At 36.2% G+C, this 26,065-nt stretch overlaps 1 protein-coding gene across 6 annotated transcripts in view; it reads right to left on the reverse strand.

Annotated features, from left to right (window-relative positions):
• LOC106969548 (contactin-4) overlaps positions 1–26,065 on the reverse strand; it is an 884,673-nt gene that overhangs the window by 562,153 nt on the left and 296,455 nt on the right. Inside the window, exon 1 of one of the 6 annotated variants that reach the window (XM_053219038.1) lies at positions 4,567–4,952. The exons of the other annotated variants lie outside the window; for them this stretch is intronic. The gene's annotated coding sequence lies outside the window, so the exon portion shown is untranslated. Of the gene's footprint in view, positions 1–4,566; positions 4,953–26,065 lie in introns of those variants that run through there. 6 annotated transcript variants of the gene reach the window in all.

Below are 26,065 nucleotides of genomic sequence, written 5' to 3' on the forward strand. Positions count from 1 at the left end.
CGTAAAATCTAGTATATTCAGGAGGTTATGCTTAAGTTCCTTCGATGGGAAGGTAGCTATATTAAGGCAAGTTACACCTAAGAACAACTAGAAACAAAAGCAATGTTGAAGGGAGACACATGTAATGTGTTGACTGAGGGTGGGGGTAGGCGATGTGTCATAAGACACATTATTGCAGAAGTCAACTAGTGAAGCAAAGAGGATAGTATCAAGCATTTGAAACCTCAAAAATATATTAAAACAGCAAGACTAAATTACAACATGTCTTGCACTGCATAAGCAAACTATAAAATTAGTGCTTCATTCTGTACCAATGAGAAACCATCAACAACATTCAACCTGTGGTTATGGAAAGGTCTTGATAAAGAAAATCAACTCTAAGAGTGAGAGACTGAAGACAGAGATTAATTAGGAGGTGATTGCAATAATCCAATAGGATAAATTATGGGGTTTGAAATTCAGACAGGGACAGTACTAGTACAGGAAAATAAAATGAAGGGAGAGTGTTTGTGCAAACTTTTCCCTAAGCTTAAAAGGTTTTCATATTTCTGGAAAATAAACAATTGACAAGCACTCTTACTTTTAAAACTATACCACTGCTGTAATAATTTTGAAATACACAATAGGATAAAACAATTATCTTGAGAGGTATAAATGCATAACTTCCATAAATGTATGTACATTTAACCCTACAAAGATAAATTATAAGCACACAGCCATAGATACACACAAATATTCCTATATAGTGAACAAATCAACATTATAATCACCACTGCTTTGCAAACACTGTTGCCCTGTCATATAAAGATATACAGCTTTGGCAGCAGTAATTTTCTCTTGTTTACTGATTAAGAGACACATAGTATATACACAGAGACAGCAGTATCCCTTCAGTGGCTGGACACTCTATGGAGTGCCAGATTCTCACATGTATTTTAATAAAGCTGTAATATGTTCTTTAAGTGTTACTGGTCCCTCCAAGTAAAATACCATTTCTGATGTGGTAGAATCTGTGCCTGATTAACAGATGCCATCATTTAATTGCATTTGCCATTATTTTTGGTGCTTTATTCATCTCTTTATAAATGAAACACTAGCAGTGACTTGATCACATTGTAATTATGTTTAAGTGCACATGCAGTAAAAAGTACACTAGGTCCTTTTTAGTGGTTAAAAGCAGCTTCTGGAGCCAGACCATCTAATTTTGAATCCTGGTTCCATCTCCTACTGAGTTAAGTAATCTCAGGCAAGTTACTGAAATTCCTTGTCTAAAATTTCTTTTTTCAAAGGAAATAAGTATATATAATATACATGTGATAAGTTTATATTATACCAAAAATGTTATATATATATATATATACACACACATATATATACACACACACAAATGTGTCTGTATATATATGTGTATGTATATATATATATATATATATTTTATATATGTATGCACACAATACATGTATACACACAATATATATACACATATATATTGTATACAATATTGTATACAATTGTATATATTGTATATATATATGTGTATATATAGTGTGTATATATGTGTGTGTATACATATGTATACATATATATATACATATATACACACATATATATACACACTATATATACACATATATACACACATATACGTACATATATATACACATACATATATATACACATACATATATACATATATATATAAATCCTAGAATATTCTATTTGCATTTTAAGCACTAAATAACTATTTTGTTGTCATTATTATTACTACTACTGTTTATTACAGTTTGCCATGTGATCTTGGGCAAGTCAAAGATAATATGACAACCAGTTATTTTCCATGAGCAAGAAACATACCAAGGTTCTAGGTTTGGTGTTTCTTTTATTGAGGATTTTTCTCAAGGTAACTTGACAAAGGCTTGGGTACATGGTATTCACAATAACTGGAGAAGTAAGGGCCAGAAACACAACCTTCTTGATGCTCTTTATATAATAAACAGTGACATACGATATACTGAAGGGGTCTTATTCAGTTCAGGTATTCAGTGGTAAAGAGAACAGGTTCAGGAATCCTGTGAAGCTGGTCCAAATCTCAACCCTATTTCTTGCTACATATATGGCCTTGGGCTAGCTACTTAACTCATTTGAACCTCAGCATTGTAGTAGTAGGATAACATCCAGCACTGTAGTGTAGGATAATCCTTTACAAGAGGCTCTGAAGCCAGACTGCCAGGGGATCTTTGACACATTAAGCTGTGTGACCGTGAGTAAGTTCTTTAACCTCTCAGTGATTCCTTATTTGTGAAATGATGGTAGTATTGGCTACATCCATTGGGTTGGGATAATGCTTGAATGAGCTAATAGAGATAAAGACAAAGTTGTAATCAGTACATAGTAAGCACTCAAACACATGCTAATCATTGACATTAAAATGGGACTCTCCATAACCCTACAATTTTGAAACACAATCCCAAATTAAACCAGGAAAAAAAATCCCTACATTCTGAATCTAGGTGCTAGATCATTCTTCAAGGACTTGCAAATGGGAAAGCACAAAAAGGTTCTGCCACTGTAAGCAAACTTGCTAAAATGGATTTTCTGTTTATTTCCTCATGAAAAGCTGTCAGCTCACTGTATACTCACAGTCCTACACATGCCTAAACCATGGGTAAATGGGCAGCTTACTTACCATAAGCCAAGTGATAGAGATTCATGGAGGGTTTAAACTCTAGATTCAGAGACTGAAAGCCTGGGTTAAAACCCCAATTCTGTTACTGTATTGCTCTGTGACTACGGACAAGTCATTTACTCCTGAGGCTTAGGTGTTCATCTATAAAACAGGATGAAACTACTTTGTTGTTGGTATTTTTCATCTTCGCTTAACTACTAGCCACTAGTTTATTAACCTAGGACACTCAAAAATAAGGAGAATTAAAAGGGAAAATGATTATACTTCTTTCATTAAACCACTAGGCTCGCTATAACTTGGTTCTCTCCAATAGTCACAGAAAGGAGAGTTTCCTGAGCCTGCCTTAGCCCCTCAAGACATATTTAGCACTGTCACTTTCAGAGTAAAAAATGAAGAGAGCTCAACCCACGAGATGCTGATAGCATGAAGCAAAACATATGCTGATGTGACTCATCTAGTATCAAACCTAAATAAACTCCATGAATTTATTTATAGCAGGAAGTGTTTTACACTCAGAGATACTAGCTCCAAATCAGATTCTGAATTGAATTCAAGGAGTGAGGTTGAAGGTATGAGCGAGTTGCAGGATGATGTCCGGGAATATGAGACTTACTGAAGTCAAGGGAAAGAAATCAAGAAGAGAATTAGAAAATAATTGGTTTGAATAAAACCAGCCCTTTAAGAAAGATGCCAGTTAAATGGGACAGTGACAAAATTCTCTGTAGGTCTAAAGTGCTATGGAAGAGAAAAACAGACCCTGTGCTCAAGTCATATTAACATCACATTTGTTTATTTTCATACAAGAGTGGCAGGGCTCAATGTTACATACATACAGCAGTCTACTTGGGTACACTAAAAAATACAACCATATTATGTTTGAGCATATTATATGGACCTGTTACAGAAAGTGGCCACAACTGTTTTTATTTTTTAAATCTAAATTTAGTCTCTTTAAGCATGTGAATTTCAAACATACTTGAATGGCATAGTTAAACATTTCTTGGATATTAGAAGTAAGTTCCAATTTTCACTTTTTCTTTTTAAACCACTGTTTCCCCTGAATAGACAACCATGGCAAAGATTTTTAAAATGTTATTCTCCATAAAGTCTTTGATTTCACCTCTGTATTGCAGACTGATCAAGAACTGCAAATGGCTGTCATTTTTATACTTTCAGGTAGTAGAACGTGGATTTCATAGAACTGTTCTCCCTCAGAGAGACATTGCAAGGATGCTCAGGTCACCTCTGCCCAGCAAGGAGTCTGTTTCTAACCCCATTAACACACATACAGGCTCCACAGACCTCCTAAAGGGGATTAACTAGGTTGTGGTCATTCTGCGTATCCCATCTCATTGTTTTAGAACAGCTAATGTCTGATCCTCTGACCTCTGAACTGGGAAATCTGGTTTAGCATTATCCTTTAGGATTAGTTATCACATGTTAATACAAGTATGCTTAAGTGGACAGTCAATCATGTTCAAGCCGTCAGGCCAATCAGATTTTTTTTGTTTAACCAAGCACAAGGAAGAAAAAGGATGTAACATTCAAGGTGTGGGACTCAGTAAATTCTAATTATCTAGATATAATAAATTTTACTTTTTAATGTTTATTTATTTACTTTGAGAGACGGTGTGAGTGGGGGCAGGGGGAAGAGAGAGAAAATCCCAAGCAGTGTCTGCACTGCCAGCACAGAGCCTGATGCAGGGCTCAATCTCACAACTTTTGAGATTGTGACCCAAGCCAAAATCAGCAATCGGATGCTTAACTGACTGAGCTACCCAGGAGCCCCCAGATGTAATAAATTTTAAACTTACATTTGTGAAGGGATACAAGTCTGATATTAAAAAGGAAAAGCCAAACAAATGAGCAAAAAGCCTTACTTTTTTGAAGGCATCACTTATGTAAAAGAGCCACAGGGTTGGAGAGCCATTAATTCATTTGTCTGACATCCATTCACCCATCCAATATGAATTAAGTGTTAGCTTTGGGTCTGTAACAGTTAAGTGCAGACTCTGTCCTCATATAACTGGGATGGTCTAATAGATGAAATACCAATTAAAATCCTACCATGATTTCCAATGAACTTTAAAAAAATACATGAACTTATGGGTGCCTGGGTGGCTCAGTCGATTAAGCCTCTGACTTCAGCCCAAGTCATGATCTCACGGTTCGTGAGTTTGAGTCCCGTGTCGAGCTCTGTGCTGACAGCTAGAGCCTGAAGCCTGCTTCAGATTCTGTGTCTGCCTCTCTGCCCCTGCCCTGCTCATGCTCTCTCTCTCTCTCTCTCTCTCTCTCTCTCTCTCTCTCTCAAAAATAAATAAACATTAAAAAATCTTTAAAACAAATAAATAAGTAAATAAGACATGAACTTACGTCAGCCAACAAGGCCTTGACTGATGTGTCAGCCTCTATAATACCCATTTCTACCACTTTCCCTCATTCACCCACACCCAGCATCACTGGCCTTACTCTAAAATTGGGTCCCCCTCAGGGTTCCCCTCTCTGCTTAAAGAGTTATTCCCATTAATCTTCACAGGACTGGTTGATTCTTGTCTTTCAGTTTCTTGGCTGTACATCATCTCCTCAGAGGGGTATTTCCTAACTAGCATACTGAATCTTACAGAGCAGCCCCTCCTAGGCAATTCTCCATTTCTACCCTGCTTAATTTAGTCTGTAAAGTACTTTTTATTACCTGACATTGTAACACCCATTGCCAGCCTTTTGTCTTGATTACTAGAATATAAGCTTCACAAAGCAGTGGTTTCTATACACTTTATTCAGAGTATATTCACCATGGTAAAAGTATCAATATAAAGTCATCATTTGAAAACTACTTGATAAAAAAATGAAGAGCACACAGGTATATATAAAATCACACTGCCATGAAGGAAAGATAAATGTTCCTATAGGAGCATAAAATAAAGTGATTGGAGCAATCCTGGAAGAGGCTAGAGTTTCCTAAGGAAATAATGTCAAAACTTAATCACACATTTATTTATCACAAAAACTATGTAAACCAATTTGGTCCTTCATTACTTAAAACCTAAAAGAAAACAAGGTAAACTACAAATGGATCAAGTTATACATACATTAAACTGGTTAATGAAATTAAAACTGACTGCTAACCTAAATGAAAAGAATAATAATAAGGTGGAACCATACCTCTGGATGAGCAGTTACCACTACAGATGGCCTCAAATGGTGGTCCTCCAGTTGACCAGAGAGCCAGCCTCAGTGAATTAGGTGAACATTTAAATACATGTTTAAAATTGACTTAAGTGGTTTAAGTCTGGAAATACTTTGGCATGATATCAAAATGACAGATATACTCTTTCTTATTGAACTCTTGTGATTTTTAATAATTTGTCTTCTTTGCTATTGAAGGCCAATACAAATGTAGATCTTTTTTTAAAATTTTTTTTAATGTTTATTTATTTTTGAGACAGAGAGAGACAGAGCATGAACGGGGGAGGGTCAGAGAGAGAGGGAGACACAGAATCTGAAACAGGCTCCAGGCTCTGAGCGGTCAGCACAGAGCCCAACGTGGGGCTCGAACTCACAGACCGCGAGATCATGACCTGAGCCAAAGTCGGCCGCTTAACCAACGGAGCCACCCAGGCGCCCCACAAATGTAAATCTTTAAGAACTAATGCTAAGATGCTATCAAAAGGGCAGTCACTCTAGTGGTTTAATGGGACAGAAAAACACTGAAGGGGAGAAGGATGGGTGGGGAAGCATGAGAAAAAAATGGAAGGAAAGTCAGTTGTCCTACAAGAAACTGGTGGCCCTGCCTGACAAATGAGACCACAACATTCATTTCCTGCATCATTTCCTTCTCAGTGCTGGATGGGTCACCAGGAACTAGAATGGAACCAACTCATCAATTATACTGAAGAGTTTTGTCAGAAGAAACTCTCTCCTACAACGCTGTCCTTTAAAACCATCCCTCTCTTACAGAGTTCTCTTAAGTAAATTACTTTTCATCAATAAACTTCTATGTAAACTATTTCTTAAGGAAAATATTAAAAAGAGTTAAAAGTATTGTTTCCCCTACAGGATCTATTTCCTCAAAGTGCAAATATTCACTTAGGAATGTGACTTGGGAAAAAGAAACAGGTGCACTCTCCTTAAGGATATCAAAATGTTTTGTAATTCAGGATTGCCATCAGTCACACAGGGCTGGTTAATTTTATGCACCAGTTTGACTGGTATAAGGCATGACCCAGTAGCTGGTAAAACATTATTGCTGGGTGTGTCTAAAAGCTGTTCCTGTAAGGGATGGGCATGTGAATCAGCAGACTGAGTAAAGAAGACAGCCCTCACCAATGTAAGTGGCCTTATCCAATCCAATGAGGACCTGAATGGAACAAAAAGACTGAGGAAGAGTAATTTATTCATTATGGTTCTTCCCTGCTGGCTTGAGTGGGGACACTTCATCTCATTTCAACTTCTCCAATCCTTGGACTGTGATTCAAACCACAGCCCCCACTTAGTTCTTAGGCCCTCAGACTTGAACTAAATTAAATCAATGGTTTCCCTGGGTCTCCAGTTTGCATGCGGCAGATCATGGGACTTCTCAGCCTCCATAAACAGGTATGGCAATTCCCCATATCTCTCCTTTCTCCCTCTCTCCATTTCCCCCATAACCTGCTCATGCTCGCTCGCTCTCTCTCTCTCTCATACACATACCTGGAAATAAGCTTCTGGATCTTATCTATCACACAAATAGTAGTAATGGATATATCACTATTTAGATGGCATTATTTAAACTACTCAAGTAGTTTAAAGTCCATTTAATAGAATAAAATTAACCAAGATAAGTATTACCAAGGCCCTAAATTATAGTGCATTTCCTTCTTGGACTAAAAGTCTCCTGAGATAAGCTTTACATGTGTATTGGGTGGTGAGTGTGGGGCGGGGGGGGGGGGGGAATGGATACACAGGGGTAAGATAAATGTTAAGTTTATAGTCATTCAATATTTAAGGAATGTGACATAAAAGAATTAGAGAAAAGAAATAAAAATGTTTTGTAATTCTGCTTCCTTGTTCTGCTTCCATGCAAGAAAGTGTCCTGAAACTCAGCAGGATGTGTTGTAGACAACAAAATAATTCTCCATATTAGCTAAGACCTGGGGTTTCTTCATTTCACGCTTAGAAACAACCCACCTTATCTTTTGGGTTATATCTGCTGCAATCTCCATGGTCCATAAACGGTGTATTTTGTTGTTTTTGTTAGGGCTTGGCCATTTTAGACAGTCATAAAAATGTAACCACCTGGTAAATCCCATCCTGGATCTTGGATTATATTTAACAAAAGTATAATAGAGACAATAATAAAAATCATAATCATAATCATAATCTTAAATGACACAGGAAGCATATACTTTCACAATGCTGCTCTCACAATGTTGCAAAAATCTGACTTAAAGCTCGAACTTCTTATTTTATAGAAAATGCTTCAATACGTACTTTCATTATAAATACATTATTCTTTACATATATTGGTGAATTCCCCCATATTCCTTTAAGTTTTATTTATTATTTACTTTGAGAAAGAGAGGGAGAAAAAATTCATGAGTGGGGTAGGGACAGAGAGAGAGGGAGAGAGAGAGAATCCCAAGTACTGACAGTGAGGTGCACGATGTGGGCCCTGGGGCTCCCACTCACAAACTGCAAAATCATGACCTGACTCATTTAACCAACTGAGTCACCCAGGTGCCCCTCCCCCTTATTTCTTTAAATGGCATACTGAATACTAGTTTATAGAACATTAGTTACTGGAAAGAGAAAAAAAGCAAGAGATGAGATGGAAAATTACCATAGTGGTAAGAGCCAATTATAAATGGATATTGAATCAGATATGAAAATAAAGCATTGTTTAGAAGAGCATGTTTTCACAGAGTTTTCTATTTATGTAAAAAATCACTTCACACAAGGCTGTTCTTTGAACTGAGACCCACCTGTTTTGGAATATTGCACACTTGCTAATGATTTCTCAATGGCTATCCTGTTCCCAGCTGCCGTTCCATGTTGCTAAGGACCCTGCACAAAACATGATGGGGAAGATCTAGAGACAAGCCTTCCCAACCCCCTTCCTATAGTCAATTACTAGCAATTAGTCACACTGGAGGGTGAAATAACTCTCTCTGCACCTGCAAAACGATGTTTGAATGCCACAGCTGAATCCACTGTAGAAATCAAAATTGCATGTGAACTGAAAATCTATCCTAATACCTTATTTATTACCTGCTACTACGCAGAATAAAATATGTGGAAGACGAGGCCCCCAAAGGTTATACTTTATCTTCAGTTTGTTAGACTATCTCCCTATGAAGACGAGTCTCTTTTAGGGACAGATAATATTGGGAAATACAGCCATATTTCCCTTGGACCTTATTGTAAGCAATAATGATTCAATCAGATCACAAACACTTGGGAGGCTTAAATAAGACACCTTCCCTTCCTTGAAAACATTACTTATTGAATCATATGTATTAATATGTTTATTAGTTCAAAGCATATTCTACCTACCTTAATATTGGGCTTCTTTGCTCTCCTGAATTTATTCAGATGCCTCACTCATTTATTTAGTAATCACCAAATGTAAAATACAGTAACTCATTTGGATTTTAATAGTATTATTTTATAAATGAATTAAAAAAAACCCACACAAGTGAATGTTGCCTGGAATACACAGTAGGTATACTGTATCATCAAGCACCAGTTGAAATCCTGAATCAACTCTTAATCATATAAAGGGCCTTGAACTAGCCACTTAACCTCCTTTTTTATCTGCGGAAGGGATGAAGGAATAAAAAAAGAGAACGCAGAATGTTTGGCTTTGTAACACAGACATCCAGATACTCAAAGAGAAACACACACAGTATTCTCAAACACACTCATCATATACATGCATCATTTGTTTCCTTTATCATAACCTGCTCTGACTTATGTAGACATGTTAAAAGTGAAGTGAGAAACTGTAGCTCCTGAGTATTAAAGGAGATAATTCACAAATTATCTGCTCACAATATTTACCAGAGTTGTCTCTACTTAAATAATGGCACACAACAGCACAAAATTTCATACTTTGTATTTAAAGACCGAGGAGTGATTTTCAAGTACAGTCCTAGGATGTGAGAAATGTGTCATTTAATTCTTCAGCAACTACCTTTGCCAATACAAAAGGAAAAGAAGAGGTGGAAAAATAGACAAACGTGACTGAATGCCAAGAATATCTCTGCAAATATAATACTGATGGAGAGAAAAGAAAACTGCTGTTCAGGTTTGTAAAACTTCTGTGGATTTCTCTTAGCTTTGGTTTGTTAATCTCATTTATTGCCAGAGGCTTTTGCTAGCATTAGTTTTGGCACTGCTAAAGGCTAAAATGGAAAAACTAACCTCTACAGATTTTTTTTCCAAAGGAATGGCTTTTAAAATAGTCAGGTCCAGGGCACTTACTTGGGCGGCGCAGCTGGTTAAGCATTCGACTTCAGATCAGGTCATGATCTCAGTTTGCGAGTCAAGCCCCACGCTGGGATCTGTGCTGACAACTCAGAGCCTGAAACCTGCTTCAGATTCTGTCTCCCTCTGTCTCACACCACCGCCCCCTCAAATAAACAAACATTAAATTTTTTTTAAATAAAATTTTTTTAAAAGTCAGGTTGTTGTGCTAAAGAACAGGTAAACTTGAGGGTCTCTGTGCTCACCTCAGTGTCAAACGCCTCAGGCACTGGAAATGGAGAATCATAACCAAGCCCTCCAAAAGAACAACCATGTCAGTATTTGTCCCTATTTTATCATTCTTCTCCACAGTCCCATGACTCCTTTTCACTAGTGATCCAATTCAGATTTGTCATCTTCCACTTTAGAATCACACACACACACACACACACACACACACACACACACACACACCACACACACTCCAAAACTTATTATAAAGAAGAAAAGTCAGATGACTATAATCCCAGTTAAGACATTCCTATCTCCTCTCCAGTTCTTCCAACAATGCATAATATTGTATTATCACCTATATGAGGGAATGTAAGCGGGAGGAGCACCTGATTTTTTTTTACAAAAAAAATCACATTATTATAATACTAAGTAATGAAAACAATAAATCAGAAAGGTAATGGTTTGCTAGATTCAATAGAACAATGTTTCTCAAATTTCAGTATGCAGAATAATCTGGAGAGTCTATTAAAATAGATTGCCTGGTCCCATACCCAGTTTCTGGTTCTGCAAATCTCCGGTAGGGTATAAGAAGCTGCATTTCTAACAAGTTATCAGATGATGGGAATGTTGCCCACCTGAGGTTCACACTTTGAGAACCACTGGTCTGAAGTTCTAATGCTTTAATATGCAATTATCTTGCTTTGTTTAAACTTCCCAGGAACAGTACATACTGCAGACTTCCACTCTACCCCCAGGAATTTTTAAGTAAATCTTAAGGATGTGCAATTTTAACATACATTTCATGTAATTTTAGGGATTGCAGTCTAGGAATAGACCACTGCCACAGTCTATCCAGAACTATCCTGATTCACACTTACTGTTTCAGTGTCGATCTAGTTACTTTCTAAAGAGTGGAATTGAAGATTCAGTATATACTCATTCTATCTGTGAACCATACCTTGAGAAACAATGAGGCATAGGTATACCAAATCAGTAAATCGCCAATGTCTTCACACCCCTTTTAAAACACCCTGTGCATCCAATGAAAACCAGACCTGCAGACGGTGTTCTAAATTCCTTAGGCTGCCATTACTGCATTTTTCCACTGCTATATTCGTTAGCCTACCACTACCTGCCATTACTGCAAAAAATGCTCAGCCAGCCAATGGTCTACTACCATATTCTGAGATAAGCATCTTTGGAAATATATGTTGTTAGTGCACTGACACCTTGCTTTCTGTCTTTTATTTCTTATTTTGGCAAACATTTTCAAATAGGAAGTATGAATAAAAGACATAGGTTGCACCTGCCACAAAAAGTAAATGCAATTAAAAAACAGAAGAGTAAGAATATCTTGAAAATTTTAAATCCCTGGACATCTTTAAAGAACGAGTGAAAGAAGTATAGGGTGAAGGTAAGCAAGCAGATAAGAAAAAGGTGACGAAGTCTTTGAGCTTGTCAAAGTCAATACAGAGATAACTGCAAAAAAGGAGTATTAATAAAAGCAATGAAAGATTAGCAAAACAAACTGTGGCTAGAGGCATATCATCATCTCATAGACTTTAAATATAATCCAAGTACCAATTTTGATGCTGGGAATGGATCTATTAATACTTACAGACTAACGACTGTAAAGATCCCATTGAACACCAATTTGTTTCCAAGGTGCAGGTCCCCACTGGTAAATTAAGCAAGTCATTACCTCCAGATAATTTACACTATCTCCACCCTAATTCACCCTATCTCCTTCTCCACCGCCAATATGAATTTCATGAATCTTCAAAGATACAGGTAATTAAGCTTCATGCTTCAAAGTTTCTCAAAGTGTGTACTAGAAGCCACCCGCATCGCAATCATTTACAATTTCCATTTTAGAAAATGTTTGAGTCCCCAAGGCAGGATTCTACAATCAGAAAGTTTGAGAGTGAGCCTGGATATGTATATTTTAACCAATATAGAGGTGATATTTATGCACAAATTTTAAAAATAAAATTTTTACAACTTCTTCTAATAAGGCTTTTGTTTTCATGCTTTTTCCTATTGCTTTTAAGTAGGTGGTCCTCCAAAACAAACTATATAGATTCAGAAATATTGGGTTTGATCGTTAGCAAAGATGTGTTTTACATTTCACAATACAAAGGACACTACCTAAAATGTACATTTACGGTAGTGAAAAAGTGTCCTTCAACATAGTGTGAAAAATGAATTCAAATAACTGGATCTTTTAACAGACGTTTATTTTACAGTGTTTTATTTTAAGGAACCTTAGTAGAATACATCTCTTAATGGAAACTTTGATTCTAAAATATGTAGCAGTGATTTGTATGTATCTAGTTTTTCTTACGCTAAACCAATTTCCAAGAGGAGGGGAAAATCATGAAATTGTGAATTGAACAGATAGAGCCTCCCTGATATCACTAGAATTGAGACTGAGGAAGGCACAATTCTTAATGTGTCTGACCACTCTGATAATTAACAGGTTCCATTTGTATGAAAACAGGTAGAAAGCAGAGAAAATGTTAGATGAAGAAATATTTAACAAAATCTACAAATGAAACACATTTTATGTAACTCAATTTTAAGGGTTCACGTAGATTACCTTCCACCATTTAGGTGTTAAATAGGCAAAAATTAATCTTAGCAACACATTGTTCTCCTACATAATACAAGTGGAATTTAACATCAGGACCTATGAACTCCAAGTACGCCATTTTATATTTCAAAAAAATTATCTTAAAAAATCTCTAATGAGAGACACTTGGGTGACTCAGTTGGTTAAGTGTCCGTTGATTTTGGTTCAGGTCATGATCTCACAGTTCGTGAGTTCAAGTCCATGTTGACCTTGTGCTGAGTGTGGAGGCTGCTTAAAATTCTCTCTCTCCCCCTCTCCCTCTGCCCCTCAAACCCCCCTCAAAAAATTCTCTAACTAGCACCAAAGGGAAAGAAACTCTCAGTTTAATATATACATTTTATTTACAAACTATGAACTTATGCGCATATTTATTTACACAATGGGAAAAATATATGAAGCTGCTTAAAATAAAATATGTATGAAATATTAACCTACAGTGAGAATGAACACACACACACACACACACACACACAAGTGTGTGTGCATGCACATGTGTAATTAGCCACAATAGATGAAGGCACTATATTTTGCAGTTAACGTCTTCACCAAGCTCTGAGGTCAAGAAGAATTCCTTTTCAACACTCTATGTCCAATTCACAATGACAGAGACCAAAAGAAAGTGATTCTAGAAAAATTCAATGAGCTAATAAAAGCTTAGAAAACACTTCAGAGTAAATACTAAAACGGCCTCTTCCTCCCTAAATAGAAATGCTATTCACTGCCTCATCTGATTAGGAAGATGATACCTCAGTACTTTATTCAGGTGTCATCTCCTCCAGGATTCTCCTCCTACCTCATCACCTCCTTTCCCATCTTATTTACTCATCCCCGCGACAGCTCCCTAGAGCTCTCTACTTGCACAACTGTTGGCACTTTGCACATTATCTTCCTCTGTACACGGTGAGCAATTATAAATGAAGGTCTGTGTTTATTTAATCTGTGAATCCACAGCCCTGAACTGAGTTTCTGCCTGGCTCTTAATAGGTATGCACTCAATAAAATGTTGGTTGAATGAATAATTGTTGAAAAATCAGCTGAAAACACTGACCAAAGGATGAAGTAATAATTGGTTCCAGCTACAGCTACCTCAAAGCAATTCAATTCAAACTAATTCAATTCAACTTCACTCAACAGACATTTACTAAGGGTTTAGCCTTTGCTTGTAATAGAGATATAAGGGCTTTTTAACCTCCATTAGCTTTTCAATTGCCTCAACACTTTTAGTTTGCCAGTAAAGGCACAGTTTGGGTCAACAACCAGAAAGTAATTACAAGGGGGTAGAAATCATAGTAGTGCTCCAAGTTTTGTGAGAAGAAAACAAGAGTCCGTACATATAAAATGTTTTCTCTAAAAGACTGTAAAGATTGTACATACGCAGATATTAATGTATATGTCATTTTGAATAACCTGCTAGGTTTTCTTTAAGATGTATGTATGTATGTATGTATGTATGTATGTATGTATGTATGTATGTATTTACAGCAATGGCAGGGGAGGGGCAGAGAGAGACGGAGAAAATCCCAAGCAGGCTTCATGCTGTCACAGAGCCCAATGTGGGGCTCGAATTCACATACTGTGAGATCATGACCTGGGCCAAAATCAAGAATTGGAAGCTTAACCAAGCCATGCAGGTGCCCCAAGATTGTAAATAGCTATATATTTATGTATACGTTTTTTATCACTGACCTCACCGAATTGGTAATTACTTGGTGAAACTGTGTGGTTAGCAGTGTAAACATCCGTGAGGATAATCCAGGAGTTTCACTTCATTATTAAGCTCTTTGATTTTAATTATATAGGTAATTGGCTTAACTCTCTACATCACACATCTTGAAGAATCACTAATATAGATTTCAGGAGAAAGTGTTGGAAAAGCCCCTTTCGTGAAATGCTTTAAGACAGGGTTAATCTCCCTTGTCTCAGGGTTTAAGAGAGCCACATAAAATAATAACTTCTGTTAATGTTTCCACCTATTCAGATACCCTGAGTGTAAAGAGGGCTTTCTATTAAGGCATTGGAGGCATAATCTAAAAGCACATAGGGGTAAACATGAATGGTGCTTCTAATGTACTCAGGGTCATCTTTGTGAAGGAAAGAATGCTAAGTCTTTAAATCAATCAGAAAATTGGGTCAAAGAGGAAGAAAAAACCGATTACTGATAGATAACTTCAGCTATTCAGACCTCCAACACAGAGTGTATTCAACAGGGAAATGGTTTGATTAGATCACCTTTAGAGTTTCTTCTATACCTAAGATTCAGCGATTCCAAGAGAAAGAGTGTGGCCTTGGAAGTTACAAAATAGACTCTGATATTTCATTGTCTCAGTAAGGGCTGTGCTTCCAGGATGCCTGGGTAGTATTTTCCCCCAAGGTACTGTACCACCCTGGGGCTGGATCCCTGTGTAACTAAAGGTGTGTTCCTCCATTGACATCCACCTTGTTTCCTCGCTCCAGCACTCCCAAATTCTCCCCTAGCTCGTGAGTTTTGCACATGACTTTTCCTTAGTTTTTTCCATACGTGATCTTTCTAATGGAAGAATCTCAGCATAGTGCCATTTTCTCAGAAAGACTTTGCTTGAATATACCAAATGAATTAGGCCTTCTCTTCCCCGGTAATTATATTCACAAAATTAATCTCTATTTGCAGCTTACTACTAATTCTGTGTTTATTCCAATGTTTGAATATCAACTTGTAGCATAAGGACGTTTGCTTTATCTAACATGTGGCATATACAAGGCGCTCCATATATATTTTTTACTGGATGCAAGAATTCAGGAGCACATGGATGGAAGCAGGGAAGGAAAGAGAGAAAGACCAGGAGAGTGAGTTAATTCAGGCGATGTTTTAGTATGTCTTTGGGCAATGACAGATGTTCAGTTATCCAAATAATGCCAATAACATTGAGTTGAAGCTCAAGTGGGCTAGGTCTCATAGTGCATCATAAATGAACAAATGAAGATATACTAGCTTCAATAATGCTTGGCTCATTGCTTGTGCAGTGAGAGTTACAGTGACTGATTTTTCTGGATGGTTTGCCAATGGGAAAGCATTACAGATTAACTGTAGCCAATTGGATAGACTGGATAATCTGGCCTATTTCTTAAGAAATACTCTATACTCTTCATTTTTATTCACCTTTTTCTTTAGTATTCCATTAATTTATCTTCATGAATAGCCTTGTTACTTAGGCCTGATTCAGGTTTCAGATATGGGTGCAAGAATTCCTTCCTCAGAAAACATTCACTGACCAGATAATTATAAACTTTTCTAATTCCCTGTACTTTTCCTACATAATAATGTATATAACATTTTTATCAATCTTTTTACCTTTGGGCTCAGGACCAGGATGTCTCTTTGGTCTCCACTGTGTTGCCAGTGGCAACTTTGAAACCTGACACACAGAATGGGTGCCATAAATATTTGTTGATTAGATTAATCATGATTCCTCTTGTTTCATGGATTTTCTTCTCTAAAAAAATCAATTATTGGGGCACCTGGGTGGCTCAGTCGGTTGAGCGTCCGACTTCGGCTCAGGTCATGATCTCACAGCTCGTGAGTTCGAGCCCCACGTGGGGCTCTGTGCTGACAGCTCATAGCCTGGAGCCTGCTTTGGATTCTGTGTCTCCCTCTCTCTCTGCTCCTAACCCACTCACATTCTGTCTGTCTCAAAAATAAGTAAACATGAAAAATTTTTTTTAATTAAAAAAAAACAATTATTATCAACTACACAAAATTCAGTTTCATGCATTATTTTTGTAAAGAAAAGTAGAGACATATTTATCAAAATCTTGTTTTCAATGCTCTACATCTCATTCTCTAAGAGAGAGGAAGAGATTTCTTTCTCAAAACTTATTTTGTGCATCTACATACACATATAGAGATATGTATATTTTTATTTTTACTTGTTACATAAAGAACATAATATCCATTATTATTCTATATGTTGCTTTTCTTGTGGACATGCATATACATCCCTTCTATCAGAAAATACTGCCTTATAATTTTTGATGAGTTTATATTCCACTATTGATATGAATCATAACTTTTAGAACTTTTCTCTATTTATAGATAGACTATATGCAGTTTCCCTGCATGACAAAGAAAGCTATAATGAATGATCCTTAATATATGTCATCATGAATATGTTTAATGTTTTTAATAGTTTCATAGAAACAAAAACAAATGTTAGATTTTTTTTTCCCTAAAGATATACCGCATTCTGAATGGAATGCTCAATTTATTTTATAAGATTATCAAACTCTAAAAGTTGGATAGTTGAGACTCTTGGCATTATGATTCAATTCTAATTTTCATCAACAACTTGGAAAATCCACAAGTTGTGTACATGGGTCTGTGGTATAATTTGAGCATATCTGTCTTTTTAGCTATACACTCTTCCAGGGTGAAAGAAAAAAAAACTCAACCAAAGAAATATAAACATTGAAATAACAACACATGTAGAATAATGTAAAACTTAGCCCTTTCCAAAAACTTATTAGGATATTCTCCCAACACAACATTTTTTTTTTTTGAGAAAGAGAGAATGTGAGCAGGGGAGAGGGGCAGAGGGAGAAACAGAGAGAATCTTAAGCAGGCTCCATGCTCAGGACAGAGCCAGACATGGGGCTAGTTCTCAAGACAGTGGGATCATGACGCAAACTGAAATAAAGAGTCGGCTGCTCAACTGACTGAGCTACCCAGGGGCCCATCTCCCAACACAACAGTTATGAACAAATCATTTCTAAGTATAATGCACCTCTAACTGGGGCAAAGTAATTGAACAGTATTTAAAATTTGTTCCTAATAATAACTGAATAGCAAACAAAAATATCACTCATAAAAAAACACAGTGTCTTCCAATTATAAGATGCTACACTACTCCTTTTATGAGATTTTTGACAGAATGAAAAAATCAAATGGCAAGAAAAAAGTATTTTTCTCACTATAATGTAGGATAATAAATCTGGCACCAATTCATCAATGTAATCAACACAATTTATAAATGGTAAAATGAACAAGTGGGAAGTTTTATAATTGAAAGAATAACTTTAAAAAGAACAAAAAAATAACTTTTTGAACAATGCTGTAAAATGTGAAATAATCATACAGTCATCTAATGACTTTCAAAGTCATTCAAACTTTAATACTAGATTCATATTAATAAAACCAGAATAAATTTTTTAATTAACTTTCTTTTTTAAGTGAAATTAAAGGCATGTCTTAGTCTATTTATTTATTTATTTATTTATTTATTTATTTACTTATTTATTTTTAAGTACTTCACTGAGGCTGTTTGCAGAAAAGGAAAGTTTCTACCACATCTTTCAGAAACGACTGACTTGTTTGCAGGATGGAGAAATGTGTCTGAATGAGCATGATCAATGTTCATTAAATGCACTAAACTGACAGGCACACAAAATGGCACCACATGTTTGTGCATCTGAGCTTTCTAAAATGAATAAATGGAGCATGTGATCCCAAAGGCAGCTACACCAGCCATAACTTTGTATTTGACACTTGACTGCCCTTAGGAGTCTGTTTGTCAAAAATCATTCATTTGGAAAAAAAAAGTAAGAAGGAAAGGCAAAAACCTGAGAGGCTTTCTAGAGGGCAGTTAAACAGAAGCTTCTCAGGCACTCCACCTCTAGGAGTTAGATTGTTTTGAGATGAATCAATTATTTATTTTATTGGTTATCAGTTCATTACTGTAGGAGTTCATTCAAAGTTCATTTCAGTACAAACAATGGCATCACCTTACATGCTAAAATCCAAAGTCAATTCGAAAAAGAGGGCAAAGCTGTTTTTTCCAGCTTGGAACAGGAAATCAGATTCGGCACTAGAAATACAGGACAGGTGGCAAATAAGGATAAAACAAGTTTAGTTCCTGGACAACACAGCACTCACTAATTTTCAGGAAATCTATCTCATTACCTGATGATCCTTCTATCAATTCACATGATAAATCATTCCTTTGAAACCACTTTACAAATACTAGGAACAGCAGGATGTTAACAGCTCTCCCTTTATGTCAAAAGATCTCTAAACATTGTGACAATGAGCTGAAGTCATGCCTCTAAAATTCTAAATTACTTTGAATATGTATAGAGGTTCATGAAATGCTAAAATAAATTCCTGTATCCCACTTCAGATCAGAAATACCAAGAAACTATAGGGAAGGTGGCACTGGCAGGGGAAACCAGTTGGCTGAACAATGGCTTTAAATTATAAAAACTGATCCAAATCTTTCTTTGTTTTCCTGATATAGTTGTTAGGAATCCAAATAGATCTCGCTATTACAACTCATTTAAATGAAAAGAGGTCTCTGTTTTCTAAGAACAGTGAAGAAGACAACATCTGGGAATGGAAGGAACCTTGGACACTATCAAATTCAGACTCCCTATTTTATAAACACATACACAGTTAACAGAACTGAAACCAAAGGCCCTGGATTACAACTGTTTCTATATTGGAGAAGTTTGAAAGAGGATATGATTGAATGGAAATGGGGTTGGAATTCATAGCAAAGGACAGAGAGGATTCAGTAGGTAACACAAATTGGTCTAAAAATTCAGCATTGCTCTCCCTATTTTTCCCAGGAAAGTGATCTTCAACTACAATAACCCTTCCCAAGTCTGTTTAACATTATCTTTGGTGAGAGCCATCTAGTGACTATCTTTATTTCCCCTTTCCTCTTTTTCACCATATTCAGAATACAGATTAAAAAAAAATTGTTCATATAAGTTAGCTACAGAGGCAGGATGAGTTAGTGGTTAGGAGCACAAATTGATCAAGTACACCAATGTTCACATGGCAGGTTTTATAAGTGACATCTAAAAGTCCAAATGCTTTGGGGCACATAGGTGGTGCAGTCTGTTAAGCATCCAACTTTAGCTCAGGTCATGACCTCATCATGGTTTGTGAGCTTGAGCCTGAGCCCCGCATTAGGCTCTGTGCTGACAGCTCAGAGCCTGGAGCCTGCTTTGGATTCTGTGTCTCCCTCTCTCTCCACCCTTCCCCTGCTCATGCTCGCTTGCTCTCTCTCTCTCACTCTCTCTCTCTCAAAAATAAATAAAAGTTAAAAAAAATTAAAAGTCTCTTACTTGCTAGGTATCAAGCAAATTACTGAATCTCTCTGTGACTATCATTTCTCATCGGTAAAATGAGAATAACAGTATTACCTCCAAAGATGACAAAGACTAAAATGCCAGATATAGGTTATAAAGTCCTTAGCATTTTGCCTTAGCAAATGTTCAGTACTCAGTAGTTACACTGTAAATGAGCTCTGTGTTTGTTCTTCCTTTGATGTTAAGACTTTGGTGAGAACACAAGTGTTATGCCCAGTGAAGATACGAAGGGGCTTGAAGGGCTGTCTTGTGCTGTGTATTTTAGCAAGCACAAAAAGAAAATTAAGTTTAACATATAAAACCCTCTTAAGGATATCCTCAAGCTCACTCCCTGCTAGCTCTTGATAACAAGGTGTTGATTATTACGAGATGTTGATTATTAGGGTGATATGAGGTGGCTGAACAGAGACTGGATTGTAATGCACCCTAAAGTAAGGGCTGGTTCCATCAACCCTTTCAGGAGGACTTGCTCTTACCACCAGGATGTGCAGGATGTCTTTTAGATTGGATTCTTTCAGAAGGTGACTCTAAGACAAGTATTAGAACAAAACTAGTTTATTTAGGAAGGGCAGGGAATGCCAGAAAAGAAGTAAGGAAACACTATAGGGTAGTGAGAACAACCAATAAAGAATATTCCATGAAAGCAGTGAGTGCACTGGACAATCTCACAGAGAACCTCTGGGAAGTGCTGTAAAACACACCTTGAAGAATTATCCCACCTGAAGAGTAAGAGTCCTGGGGTACTGATACAGCACCACTTAGAGCCACTGGTTGAGGGCTACTCCTAGAGGATATTAATCCTCAGCATTTAAACCTCAGCTATACACAGGAGCAGCACAATCTGGCATCATACCAGGAAAAAAGAGACCTTACGAACATGGCTGCAGATACTAGTGGTTGGAAGACTTCAGGAACACAATTAAAAGTAAGATGTATATGGGCAGGGTACCAACAGCACCAGCTATAGGCATGCAGACATAATGACTACCTGTACTGTTGCAAGGTATCAACAAACTCTCCAAAACTACACACCAGGCTGTCTTCCAAACACCATGCTGCCCAGCGACCATGACTTTTGGCAAAATCAACACCTTACAACTATTCAACCTGCAACTCAAAATTATGGTCATCAAGTGCAGTGATTAAAAAAAAACATTTAATGTCCTGAAACCATAAGGGAAATAAATATTTGAGCTGATGTGTGTGCTTATGTTTGTGTATATGGGTAAGGGAGATAGACATAGATCCTGGAAACCACTCACATTTGGATACATATGATTATTCCTTTAAAGATTTGGTGAATTCATTTAATACAAGAAGACATTTGGTTATCTGCACGTTGCCTTAACATATCCTTTGCTCCTCATCATCTTCTGCATGACACTATGTTATGATTGTTAGTAGGAGTTTTGAAAATTGGTTCAAAATTACATTTTAGATTTATTCACACAATGCTATTTGACATATAAGTGCTTTATCTTTTCGTTGCAGACTTTTCTATTTCCTAGGTTATATTATGTCATCCATATTGCATTTCACTAAAATGCCAGAATTTTTTGAATCATTGAGCTGGAAGGGACTTAAGGAGATCAGTTTATTCCATCCCATGCCTAGGAGCAAATAAATGCTGGCTATATCCTGAATACATGAGAATCTCCAGAAGTAATCCTTCCACCCACACCTTCACTTTTTTGTAGGACATTCCAAGATCTTTATTAACTTTATTTATTTTAAAAGTTTATAAAATCTTAATGAAGTTGAATATTTTAAGACACTGAACTCTATATTAGAGTAGGATTTACAGGTTAACCATTCGAGACTTTTATCCAATGGAATTTTGGTACACAGTTCATGTCAGGAGGTTATATGTTATGTGATTGATCACTTGCAACAACAGAACGTTCACTATTATTCAAAGCAGCATTTTCCCCATTGATGGAAATATCCAATTTCTAAAACTTCTTTTTAAAATTTTAACCATGTAGCCATTTAACTCCTACCTATTAATTCTACCTCTGAATCCTGAAGCAAACTTAAACAGGTCTACTTTTACCACAAGATCTAAAGGAAATCCTTTATCTCTTTGGGCATCAGTGTCCTTTGTTTTGCAAAAAGACTCAAAACTTCTTTCATCCTATGGGTCTAAGGATTCCTTCATCTCCTGAGATTGTCTAAACACTGATAGAAACATCATGCAGTTTAAATTATTCCCTTCCTTCACATTCCAGACCAACACTGATTAAAAATGATATTGATTATTTTCCTCAATTCAATGTCCCAGGTATCATTTCATGTGTTATTTCTTCTTAATATAGTACATCCTGTTTTCTATAAATCAGAAATGTTGAAGGATTTCCTTTTGCTAAAAGTGGATGTGCTTTACAAAAGTAGAATCTCTTTACTGATTATTTCAGCTTTATCAACTTTATTAAACTTTATCAACTTTATTAAATACACAAATGCAATTGCCAAACTATAGCTTTATGCTGACACTAGACCATGGTAAGCAGCGTATTACAGGGCAGGAAGGCAACATTGGCTACTGGAGAAAATTCCTTTGTAGCTAATGATTCAGTAGTAATTTCAGTACCTGAGCTGTAAGCAGTTTTATGTTGTAAACCATGTGTCTTAGTTATTAGTATTTGTAAATACTCTCAAAATATTATTTGCTAGAGGTTTCTCAAATCTCAGTTTGTTAGTTGTTTGCTTGTTTGTTTTAATAATCACTTCCCAAGCAGTCTGCTGGCAGGTTATTAACACGAGAGGATGACAAGGCAGTAGATGTTCATTCACCACCTTGTTCAAGACCCCAAAGCAAAGCATGAAAGAGCTTAGTGCAAACTCAGTATTTCTGAATTCAAAGCTTGACTGAGATTGTGGGATTGACTGTGTGTTCTCTGAAATCAGCTCAAAGTGTAGTTGTTAATGTTCTTTGTTGACTCATGGTACAACAGATACTGTATTGGATTAGCAAGGGACTGGATTCTACTCCTGATTTGCCACCAACTGTCTATCTGACTATGGACAAATAAATCCTAGACAGGACATGCCACATCCTCTCCACTCCTGATGGGCTTATTCTCATATATCCACAAACTTACAGTTGCTTTAACAGTGAAAAGAAAAGGGAAGAGGAGAAATGGAGAGTATGTTTTATGGAAACAAAATGTGCCTCTGTCGGGTCTAGAACAGATAAATAACGAAAGGGAGTGGGCAACATGTCACACAGTAGGCACCTGAAGCCATTATTTATGACACATCTGCCAGGTTAGTTATCAAACTATGAGATTTCTGGTAAAAGCAGCAAACCCAATGCAGGAGTAAGTCAGGACACCACTTTTACATCACAAATCACATAGTCTTTTCAGAATCAGTAGCCAACTGGGAACTCAAATGAGGAAGCATGTAAGAGTCAACAAATATATCTACTAAGGGAGGAAGCTAGTCCAGCTGTGGGCATCCTGCTACCTATGATAAGTCAATATTCTCATCTGTAACACAAGATGGGTGAATTAACTACCAACTATCATTTATGTACATTTGAACATTCACATTATATATCACATATGTCACATTAGGCAGGTATTTCTATTACCCCATTTTGAAGACACAAACTCTGATGGCATAGCCAAAGGACGTAAATTTTCCCTAGGTCACAAAGTCAATACATGGTAGAGTCAGAATGTAAAGTGACATAATCTATAAATTCTTAAATTTAATCATCTTACTCTTTTTGGAGGGTTTAAGTGACTCGTGGTAAAGAAGGACATTATGAGAGAATCACCTCCTCACTGAAAAAAAAAGTTCTTTTTTATTATGTAAATCAGTATTTGCTTCATATTTTTTTTAATTTGTCTCTTCACGAGATTGTTTTCTGTGTAAGGATGGGATCCTGGTATTATATATGTCTCTTAAAAGTCCCAAAACATGGAATCTAATGCTTGTTAAATAGATGATAAGTGACTAAATAATTTTCACCCCTAATGTACCTTTTATTGAAATCCATGAAGTAAAAATATCAAGAATACAGTAATACCAACATAGGTTATAATGTTGGTTATTAAGCTTCCAGAGTTGGTACTAAAGAAGGAAAATGTGGTGAAATCCAAAACTCGAATTAGACAATACCAATATAAGTTATAAACAAAATTCAAAGAAGAGGTAAAAGTAAACAAGGCCAACAGCAACAACATATAAATGGAGTTTCACAGTGCTTAGGAAGGTTATTAAATCCATAGAAATTATGTTATTAATAGAAGAATAAAATTTTTAAAAAGAAAGAAAAAGGTAAAAGCAAAGGAAATTAGTCTAGCAGACTGTCAAAGCAAAGCATTGGTTATACGGAGAAGTATACCAAGCAAAACTACTTCCCTTATTACTAGACTAAAAATAATGAGGTGTGTTGAACCCATTTTCTTCTTTCTTATAAAATGATCCAATACATCCCTTTACTGAAAATGTTATGACTTTATAAAAGCACCTGATAATTTCCCACACCTGGTTAAGCCTAATGAAACTCAGCACTATTACAAAGCTGATCCATAAACTCCAATTCTATAAAATTCATATAGATTACCAGGAGGCTTCACAGCTATTATGGTTCTCTCATTCAGAAAGCACAGGTTTGATGCGGGGAGAACATTATAAGGCCTTTAAAAGCCAACATAATCAATACTTTACAAAATATGGCTGATCCTGGAATGGCCACTCACACTGAGAAGGCTAAGGATAGGGGCCACATAACAGACAGTGGGCTCTCAGTATGAAAGATGGAAGAGTACATTTAACACTAAAATGTCTGATTAGGTGACAGTCTTTTATGTTATCTGAGAAGTCAGAATACCTCATCTACAGGATTAAGACTGGGGTGCTCATTAAACGAGTTACCAAAATAGAAAGTGACTAAATCTATACTAGTATTACATTTAACATGTTGGCAATAAAGATTTAGATGAAGAGGGAACTGGTTCCCATTTTTAAAATACTGGAAGAGTTTTCTAACAAAATTCACTCAACATTTATTATTTTCCTTTCTATATTTTTCTTTAAATGTAGAAATAAATTATTGATGGTTCTAAATAGGATTCTTGAATCTATATTCTTAAATACCTAATCTGAAGTGTTCTTTTTGTGCTGTTTTTTGGTTTTGTATTATGGTAGTCACGGCTTTATAAAAAAAAAAAAAATAAGAATTTTCTTCTTTTTCCATACTCCAGGAAAAATTAAATATTTTAAAATGTTGTTCTCTGAAGGTGTAGATGTGACCATTTTTTGTAATTAATTTTTAAAAACTTTATTGATATCTTCTACACTTAATGTTTCTCAGGTTTTCTTTTGAATCTCCTGTAAGTATACTCTTTTATTTCTGAGTATCAATATCAATAATAAATAATCACAATAAAAATGATACAATTACAAAGAAAAGTGTAATCATTTGAATCCCCAGCCAAACATAACTGCCCATTAATATTTTAGTAAGAATCATTTTACTTATTACTTTAATGCATATATGCCATATTTGTTCTCATATTCTTTTAAAGTAGCCTTTTTATCTCATTGTCCTTTTTAAATCTCATAGGCTTATTCTATTTTTTTGAGAAATATTTACGTGGAACATAAGTACATGGTCCTATGCTAAGCAGTATAGAAGAAACTAACACCTAAATGTGCTCCATTCTAATAGATAGGATAAAACACCTATATAAATAATTCAAGTGATTTCTCTGGTATGTCAAAGGCACCCACCAGCTATCCTACATTATTAGAAAAACTTGAAATTCCCCAAGTTGGGACTTTCTTACATCTACCACCTGCCAGCCATGTCTCCATGCCATTTATCAATAATATGCTACAGGCACCATCCCTATTGTTCATGTTAAGAGGGAGATTTAAGTCTCTGACATCCTTGACACCCATTTAATAACACGGATATAATTCTGGATGCA

This window comes from Acinonyx jubatus, chromosome A2 (genome assembly GCF_027475565.1).
Source record: "Acinonyx jubatus isolate Ajub_Pintada_27869175 chromosome A2, VMU_Ajub_asm_v1.0, whole genome shotgun sequence".
In the NCBI taxonomy this organism is placed as follows: domain Eukaryota; kingdom Metazoa; phylum Chordata; class Mammalia; order Carnivora; family Felidae; genus Acinonyx; species Acinonyx jubatus.